Below are 10,576 nucleotides of genomic sequence, written 5' to 3'. Positions count from 1 at the left end.
GTTATTTTTGCCTTAACATCGTTGCTCGTTATATATCGGCCGTCTACCAAATATGAAATATACAGAGTGAAATCAACCTGCAAATATCGATTGTAGGACTGTAGGTCCACACATAATTTTGACGAAGCTGACGAAACCCGTCCGTGCACTACCGACCCTACTTTTCAAACTGATGTGGCCGTATCGAGTGGTTGAGTAATAATATCGATGTTATTCTCAGTTGTTATTCCTATATTAATACATAACTTATTATGTATAGTGAATTTGTTTGATGAAATTTCCTAAAAAATATAAGAAGAAATCAAACAATGTTTGAGTGTACAGGTGTGGCATATTATACTCTCTAGGTAACGGATAATTTTACACGAGTAAAGAGAAAAGATAAAAGTAGAACACGGTAATGATGTATGGACAAAAACTGAAAATCATCGCCCTTTTTGTATGCAGTTAAAGAATATTTAACTATTGTGTGTTACATTAGTCAGACGTGCACTTCTAACCCCATGTATCTGGAAGTGTCAAACTTAAGGATGAACATTCTTACAATATTGTAAAAAGAAGAGTGAAATCTCAGTGAAGTCTTTAATAAAGCGTCTATAAAAAGGTAAAATTTAAAATTACACTTCAGCTTAGCTGTACTTTTATTTTAAGGCTATTTATATCGGAAAGTGTAGAGAATTTTGTTACACTCTAATTTTCAATTCGTTGTAATTTTTATAACTGATTTGTAAACTAGTTAGTAAACAGATGTATAGAAGCATAAATATTACTTCATTAATAATAAAAAAATACTATACAAATATATATAATATTTCATTTTGTATACAGTAAACTTTTATGTTTTTTAATGTTTTATTTTCCGGGTAGAACAAAATCTTCAAACCTCGGTTAGAACAAACTTAACAACGCAACAAATAGCAATATTTTATTTACTGGTACATTTAAGCATCTACGTTTAACACCGTAATCAATAGCATATCTACAAACTCCGTATAAATTTACAAGCCAAAAGTAGGTCTGAGGTCTTCCATTTAAAAACAAAATATTAAATAGACATTTAATAACTACAAAGACATTTTTAATTTTTGGTCTAGGTAATCAACATGTATTAGAGTGTTTTTTCTGACGTCTCAATCAAAAGAAACTTTGTTTAGAAATAATTAATAATATTATGACCACAGTTCAGCAATGTAATGTTAAAATCACTTGATTATAGCAGCTAAAATCAAAACAGCTGATTGTTGCAGCCCACATTCAGTCATATAATAAAGGTGGATATTGTTTGGTAATTGGTTTTAAAAAACAGTAATTGGTTTTAAAAAACAAACTATCTCCCTTATTTCACAACCAATTTTTAAAACTTGGTATCGTTAGATTTTTTATTAAATTGTGTAATAATTTAGATCTTTTTTTACCATATATCGCTTTTAAGATATTTACGCTTAAAGATCTTTTAGAAATCACTATTTTGAAAATAAAGCTTGTAAGAAATTTAAATTTTTGATTTTCCTTAAGGTTATAAACGTATATACAAAATTTCAACCTAAACAATCCATCAAATATAAATAGTAAAGTAAAAAAGACAAAAACAAAACAAAATTGTGGCTATTAGAGTAATTATTGAGTTTTAGAAAGGTGAATATGATTGTTTTTGCCTTTGGTCCATGAATAATGTCTGAAAATATTGGTAGAGATTGTGGAACACTCTCTTTAATAATTTGATGTACAGAGTGTCCTGTAATTCTTAGGACAAGTCTATATACCGCAACTGCTCAGGTCATGGCAGACGCATTTCAGAATATGGAAATAGATCTTTGGTGCTTAGTTTCCTATCCGTCAGTCTGCGTGTTTTTTATAGACAAATTCGCTTTAATATCTTAAAACGAATAAACAAATCCTACCTAATTTGGATAAAATATTTTGGTAATAAGGACAGTTATAAAAAATATTCATTAATACTTTTGAAATGGCGGCCATTAAATCTGATTAACTTTGAATGTCTTAAAATCCAGCAGGTATACAAGAATAAATCTGATCGTGGATTGTATCACAAATCCAATTACTCAAATAATATTTCAAACAAATATGAAAATAAATTAACACCAGCTTTAGTGTATCTTATCCCTATTTTTTTATTTTTGTCATTTATAATGCAAAACATTTGACATTCATGTTTCAGGCCTATCTAAGGATAGAATTGAATCATATATTAGATGTTTAATGAATTTATTTAAATTAAATATCTGTTGTTTTAGGACATATTTATTTACGAAAATTTAGTCAAGCGACAATCAGATGTATTTCAAATAAAACCGCTTATCTTTGATTTTGTCATCTATAAAAGCATTATTGTCTGAATATTACTGTACGATTTTTCTTGTTGTTTATTATTCTTAATATATAACAGATAACCTAGTTACTTTATTTAGTTTTTTTTTTTTTTTACATATATTGTGAATAAATTTAAGGTTTATGATAAATACAACAGTTTATTATTGTTAATTAAGACGTTTGTTTTTGTCCTTCATTGTTCATAAAGGCGTTCATTGTTGATAAATTTTGCAATATCTCTAGTAGTTTTTAATTTATTAGACAAAAAAGTAGCTTGGCAACAGATATTAATGTATTTCCTGTACTTTAAATAAAGGGACTAAGATGTGAGCACAATTGGCATAAGATAGTCTAGAGCTGCCGTTTACTCGATTTTTGTATTGTGACCTACTCGCTGAGAAACTCAATGTCGACAGTGTTTTGTTACAGAAAATCTGTGCATATTATATTTTATATATTTGGTCATTAGATTTGTGATAGAACCCTATCAAATTCATTTTCTTGCAATATTTTAAAATAATTGCAGATTTTAAGAAGTTAAAAGGTAAAATATTTTAATAGCCACTATTTTGAAAGTATTAAAGATAACATCATAATAAATTTTTAGCCGCCATAAAATTTTAACCAAGACTTGGTAGGATTAAATATTATTTTCCTTTCAGATTTTCCAAGATATTCCATTTTTAACAACAACAAAAAAAACGCACACTAACTGACAGAGGGGAAATTAAGCAATGTAGATCCATAATACTCAGTATATAAATGTATGTTTTGACCTAAGCAATAACGCTTTTGAAAATACGGTAGTATATTTATTGCTACGCGTTTTAACATTGTTTTCAACGTTTTTTTTAAATTATATTTGAACTAACTGAAATGGACATAACTGAATGATATTGATTCTTGTAGATATAAAATAATATTTAAATTGTTTGTCAAGTGTATTTGATTTATACTATTCAGTTTAAATAGTATAATTCAGTTTATGATGCGTCCTTAAAAAAATAATTGGCTCTTAGCCGTCGCAAAATTACAACTTCACGGTTCTAAATTTTCCCGCTTTTGATTGGTATTCGAAAAATTGAAATAAATAAATAATTGTTTTTAAAGTGGTTAATAAGTTGATATAATCTATGACCATGTATATTTATTACACATGCCGGATTTAAGCAGTATCAGTTCCTCTGCATTGTTCGTACCATGATTTCAAATTAAATTTACTTGAAAATAAACCTGTATTTGAATGCCTATAACCTAGTTTTTTACTTAAGTATATTTGATGCATACTATTTTTACAATTGTGAATGAACTGTTTGTTTTTGAAATATTAAGTAAACCACAGCAATGCAGTAAATATACTCATTGCAATATATTTAAATTATTATATATATATATAATTTTATTTTATTTTATTGAGAAATAAATCACAATATGGTTAAACGTTTATTATTCTATTCTTTTGGGTAATTATTCATCTCATCAATACGTCGCTGATCTAGCAGCCCCCAGATTCAAGGGGGTGCTAAATCAGCACATGAACACGGTCAAGGCGCTGAATTAGGACCCCCTATTCGAAGGGGGTGCTAAATCAGCACATGAACACGGTCAAGGCGCTGAATTAGGACCCCCGTATTCGAAGGGGGTGCTTATTCAGGGCCTGGACACGGCCACTGTGCTGATTTAGCACCCCCTTTCGTGACGTCAAAATGACGTCAGTAGCGAGGGGGTGCTATGTCCAGGGGGTGCTAATTCAGGCGCACCCTAAATCAGCGTATTGATGAGATGAATAATTACTCCAACGGAATATAGTAATAAACGTTTAACCATATTGCGATTTATTTTTCAATAAAATAAAATAATATATATATATATATATATATATATATATATATATATATATATATATATATATATATATATATATATATATATATTGCAATGAGTATATTTACTGCATTGCTGTGGTTTACTTAAAATTTCAAAAACAAACAGTTCATTACCAATTATAAAAATACTATGCATCAAATATACTTAAGTAAAAAACTAGGTTCTAGGCATTCAAATACAGGTTTATTTTAAAGTAAAATTAATTTGAAATCGTGGTACGAACAACGCAGAGGAACTGATATTGCGTAAATCCGGCATGTGTAATAAATATACATGGTCAGAGATTATATCAACATATTAACCACTTTAAAAACAATTATTTATTTATTTTAATTTTTCGAATACCAATCAAAAGCGGGAAAATTAGAACCGTGAAATTGTAATTTTGCGACGGCTAAGAGCGAATTATTTTTAAGGACGCATCATAAACTGAATTATACTATTTAAACTGAATAGTATAATTCAAACACACTTGACAAACAATTTAAATATTATTTTATATCTATAAGAATAAATATCATTCAGTTATATCCATATCAGTTAGTTCAACTATAATTAAAAAAAAAGTTGAAAACAATGTTAAAACACTTAGCAATAAATATACTACCGTATTTTCAAAAGCGTTATTGCTGTCAAAACATACATTTATATACTGAGTATTATGGATCTACATTGTTTAATTTCCCCTCTGTCGGTTAGTGTGCGTTTTTTTGTTGTTAAAAATGGAAATATCTTGGAAAATCTCAACGAGTAGGTCACAATACAAAAATCGAGTAAACGGCAGCTCCAGAATATCTTATGCCAATCGTGCTCACATCTTAGTCCCTTCATTTAAAGTACAGGAAATACATTAATATCTGTTGCCAAGCAACTTTTTTTCTAATAAATTAAAAAATACTAGAGATATTGCAAATGTATCAACAATGAACGCCTTTATGAACAATGAAGGACAAAAACAAATGTCTTAATTAACAATAATAAACTGTTGTATTTATCATAAAGCTTCCATTTATTCACAATATATGTGAAAAAAAACTAAATAAAGTGACTAGGTTATCTGTTATATATTAAGAATAATAAAGAACAAGAAAATTCGTACAGTAATATTCAGGACAATAATGCTTTTATAGATGACAAAATCAAAGATAAGCGGTTTTATTGGAAATACATCTGATTGTCGCTTGACTAAATTTTCGTAAATAAATATGTCCTAAAACAACAGATATTAAAATAAATTCATTAAACATGAAATATATGATTGTATTCTATCCTTAGATAGGCCTGAAACATGTATTTCAAATGTTTTGCATAATATATCACAAAAATAAAAGAAATAGGGATAAGATACTCTAAAGTTGATATTAATTTATTTTCACGAACCATGTTTTTTTTACAGTAAAGATGCTCTTAATGAGTTATTTATTATTAGTTTGAAATAGTATTTGAGTAATTAGATTTGTGATACAATCCACGATCAGATTTATTCTTGTATACCTGCTGGATTTTAAGACATTCAAAGTTAATCAGATTTAATCGCCGCCATTTCGAAAGTATTAATGAATATTGTTTATAACTGGCCTTATTACCACAAATATTTGATCCAAATTAGGTAGGATTTGTTTATTCGTTTTAAGATATTAAAGCGAATTTGTATATAAAAAACACATACAGACTAACGGATAGGAAACTAAGCACCAAAGATCTATTTCCATATTCTGAAATGCGTTTGCCATGACCTGAGCAGTTGCGGTATATAGACTTGTCCTAAGAATTACAGGACACTCTGTACATAAAATTATTATAGAGAGTGTTCCACAATCTCTACCAATATTTTCAGACATTATTCATGGACCAAATGCAAAAACAATCATATTCACCTTTCTAAAACTCAATAATTACTCTAATAGCCACAATTTTGTTTTGTTTTTGTCTTTTTTACTTTACTTTTTATATTTGATGGATTGTTTAGGTTAAAATTTTGTATATACCTTTATAACCTTAAGGAAAATCAAAAATTTAAATTTCTTACAAGCTTTATTTTCAAAATAGTGATTTCTAAAAGATCTTTAAGCGTAAATATCTTAAAAGCGATATATGGTAAAAAAATATCTAAATTGTTACACAATTTAATAAAAATTCTAACGAAACCAAGTTTTAAAAATTGGTTGTGAAATAAGGGAGATAGTTTGTTTTTTAAAACCAATTACTGTTTTTTAAAACCAATTACTGTTTTTTAAAACCAATTACTGTTTTTTAAAACCAATTACCAAACAATATCCGCCTTTATTATATGACTGAATGTGGGCTGCAACAATCAGCTGTTTTGATTTTAGCTGCTCTAATCAAGTGATTTTAACATTACATTGCTGAACTGTGGTCATAATATTCTTAATTATTTCTAAACAAAGTTTCTTTTGATTGAGACGTCAGAAAAAAACACTCTAATACATGTTGATTACCTAGACCAAAAATTAAAAATGTCTTTGTAGTTATTATATGTCTATTTAATATTTTGTTTTTAAATGGAAGACCTCAGACCTACTTTTGGCTTGTAAATTTATACGGAGTTTGTAGATATGCTATTGATTACGGTGTTAAACGTAGATGCTTAAATGTACCAGTAAAGATTGCTATTTGTTGCAGTTGTTAAGTTTGTTCTAACCGAGGTTTGAAGATTTTGTTCTACCCGGAAAATAAAACATTAAAAAAAATAAAAGTTTACTGTATACAAAATGAAATATTATGTATATTTGTGTAGTATTTTTTTATTATTAATGAAGTAATATTTATGCTTCTATACATCTGTTTACTACCTAGTTTACAAATCAGTTATAAAAATTACAACGAATTGAAAATTAGAGTGTAACAAAATTCTCTACACTTTCCGATATAAATAGCCTTAAAATAAAAGTACAGCTAAGCTGAAGTGTAATTTTAAAAATTTTACCTTTTTATATACGCTTTATTAAAGACTTCACTGAGATTTCACTCTTCTTTTTACAATATTGTAAGAATGTTCATTCTTAAGTTTGACACTTCCAGATACATGGGGTTAGAAGTGCACGTCTGACTAATGTAACACACAATAGTTAAATATTCTTTAACTGCATACAAAAGGGCGATGATTTTCAGTTTTTGTCCATACATCATTACCGTGTTCTAGTTTATCTTTTCTCTTTACTCGTGTAAAAGTATCCGTTACCTAGAGAGTATAATATGCTACACCTTGGGCCTGTACACTCAAACATTGTTTGATTTCTTCTTATATTTTTTAGGAAATTTCATCAAACAAATTCGCTATACATAATAAGTTATGTATTAATATAGGAATAACAACTGAGAATAACATCGATATTATTACTCAACCACTCGATACGGCCACATCAGTTTGAAAAGTAGGGTCGGTAGTGCACGCACGGGTTTCGTCAGCTTCGTCAAAATTATGTGTGGACCTACAGTCCTACAATCGATATTTGCAGGTTGATTTCACTCTGTATATTTCATATTTGGTAGACGGCCAATATATAACGAGCAACGATGTTAAGGCAAAAATAACGAGTTTCAAGTTTTTAAATGTTTACTAGCTGATACCCGCCCCTTCGTACGGAATTTTTCTAGAATAACTGGTACGTCATAGACATCTCCTTCATGTCTTTAAAAAAAATGGCATACTACTGATGAAATAAATTATGGTCATTGGAAAATATTCCAATTTTAATTTCAATGCGACATTCCATGGTTTTTTGAACTGATGTTCTAAAGTAATTAAAAATCACGATCCCTCCTTTCCTAAAGTATCGTAGGTAATAAAAGATTTATGATCCACATTTGAAAATAGGGTTACTCATAAAAGGAGCAACAAAACATATATGTGGGAATACTTTACATGTAATAGTTGATATCACTTAATATGAAAGTCCCAATATGAATTCTATTATTCATTCTCGTAATATTACACTAATTATCATCGATACCGTTAGAAAAAGTAATATAATCGAGGGTATAATCCTTTACCAGAGGGATATATCTGCTAGAAGTAAGATGGACAGAAGTCGACCAAACATTTTTTTACATTAACTAGTTAGGAAGAAACCTTTGCGGATTAATATACTTCATCCTTAGCTACCAATGCCTCATCCATAAGTTTTTTATCACAGTGTTAAGTTCATAAACTAATAATGTATCTTCAAGTTGTAGCCTCATGTGAAATGTATTTGATGTTTCTATAATATATTCCTTTAATCATGAAAAATAGTTAGGCATGATTCTATAGAGGATATTTTACACGTAAGCAATAGTAATACTTATGGGCGTAACCTTGAGATATTTTTGTGAGTACCATTCTACGGATTTTTGTGTAGTGTTAAGTCTATGTAGCTGTTCCATTGTGCAGATTATTCACTATACGCCTAATAGTGCATAAGATAAAAAATTATAATCTAGTTTCTTACTGCAGATGGTTACGAGTAATTATTTAAGGGTAGGTACTGAAAAATTATTTCTGTAATAAATGACAAGTCAAAAACTGTAATTTTCATACTTCATCTGTTTCATTCTATAAACCTAATTTTGAAATTTAATTAAAATTAAATATGAAAACAAAAATGCCGCAGAGAAAAATTCTATACTGTGTAACAGTGAACTATTTTGCCTAAAATACGAGCCTAAATTGTTTACAAAATTATTTGTTGTAATTGTTTTTTACATTTTAGTTAATTAAACTAAAAAAAGAAGATTCCATTTCTGTGAAGCTATTAAATGAAATAAATACTTTAATTATGGATTCATATACAAATAACATAGTTTTAATTATATGTAGAAACATGTTTCATTGAGTTTTCACGATTGGGTTAAGTTTGAACTGTTAATGCTCAGTGAATACCCTTAACTAGACTATGAGTAGACTAGATCTTTCATTGGTATGGACGCCCAGTACTCAATACCTGTACAATAAAAATGACACAGCAAAGATACTAGACTAATTGTGTATAAAAACCATAATTACATTTTACCTTCCGTAATATTCCAAAAATCGACTCAGAATCGACGAGAATTTTATGTTTTTTTAAATATATATTTAGCAGTGCGTTAATTAAATTTACAAACATATTAACTGAAAGAATAAACTGAAATAGAATAAATGAAGGATATGATTTAATTTATTATTTTAATAGGTGATATATAGAACAAATTAAGAAAGCAAAGTCATGAGTGAAAATTATTACACAAATATGACAATGCGTATGAGAGGGAGGAGTTCTAAGGTCTATTAGCCTTGTTAGTCGGAGCATTATTATGTAATATTAAGTCTATGGTAATTTTTAAGAGAAAGTAGCCATATTTGATTATTATATTATTTAATCATTCATCGGAAATTGCAAAACAATCGTAGATAGTAGCTTATAAGAGGCAGCGTCACAAAAATCCAGATAACAACTATTATATTTATGATTGAATTGAATATGTAAAATATAAATACCCTTTTTGCTGGTTGAATGCTAGGGGGTGCTAATTCAGTGACTGAGCCATGTCCATGCGCTGAATAAGCACCCCCTTGGAACAGGGGGGTGTTAATTCAGGGCCTCGACCATGTTCATGCGCTGATTTAGCACCCCCTTGTAGCCGGGGGGTGCTAATTCCGTGCCTGGTCCGTGTCCGTGCGCTGAATTAGCACCCCCCTGCCGTGACGTCAGAGCCCGAGGGGGTGCTTATTCCAGGGGGTGCTAAAGCAGCGATAAATGAGGCCAAAATAGGCCATTAATTGTATTTGCCGGCTACAGAAGTTCGAAATTTTGGCGTAGACCAATTATGCCCGAAGCAACTCTTGAACACGCGCTGTCATGGCAGTTCCAGATCAAGCCTCTGTCAAGGTGTGAACGTAGGAACTTATTGGTGGATTCGGCTTCTTCGAGAATGACGTCATTCACCATTATCGTTGGAGTTGATTTAAAATTTCTATTTTCTTTTTAGGTTTAAATGGATGTACAGTCCAATCTTGATAATCCGACATTTGCCAGTCCGACCACGTTCGGTAATCCGACACGCTCGAAATACGCTATCGGCAGGCGTCGCGTCGTTGGCTGCTCAGGCACAGCCTCCCCCCCACTCCACCAAATTCGAACGTTCCCTCACTGCCTCTCAGCCGTGCGTGATCAGTCAGTCCAATCTGTTGTCCTTTCCTACGACAACAATGAATACAAACCAAAACAATAGTCTGCCAAGTTGGTTTCCCGCCAAAACGAGCTTAGCGCGTCCGCCGCTAGGAGCGCTTGTTTCAATGTCTGTCCCTCTCGCTCTAGCTTGTTCTCACTCACTCACTCACTCACTCACTCACTCACTCACTCACTCACTCACTCAC

This window comes from Homalodisca vitripennis, unplaced genomic scaffold, assembly GCF_021130785.1.
Source record: "Homalodisca vitripennis isolate AUS2020 unplaced genomic scaffold, UT_GWSS_2.1 ScUCBcl_3475;HRSCAF=9029, whole genome shotgun sequence".
NCBI lineage: Eukaryota > Metazoa > Arthropoda > Insecta > Hemiptera > Cicadellidae > Homalodisca > Homalodisca vitripennis.
The sequence above is the reverse complement of the archived record's forward strand: the minus strand, read 5'-3'. Positions refer to the sequence as shown.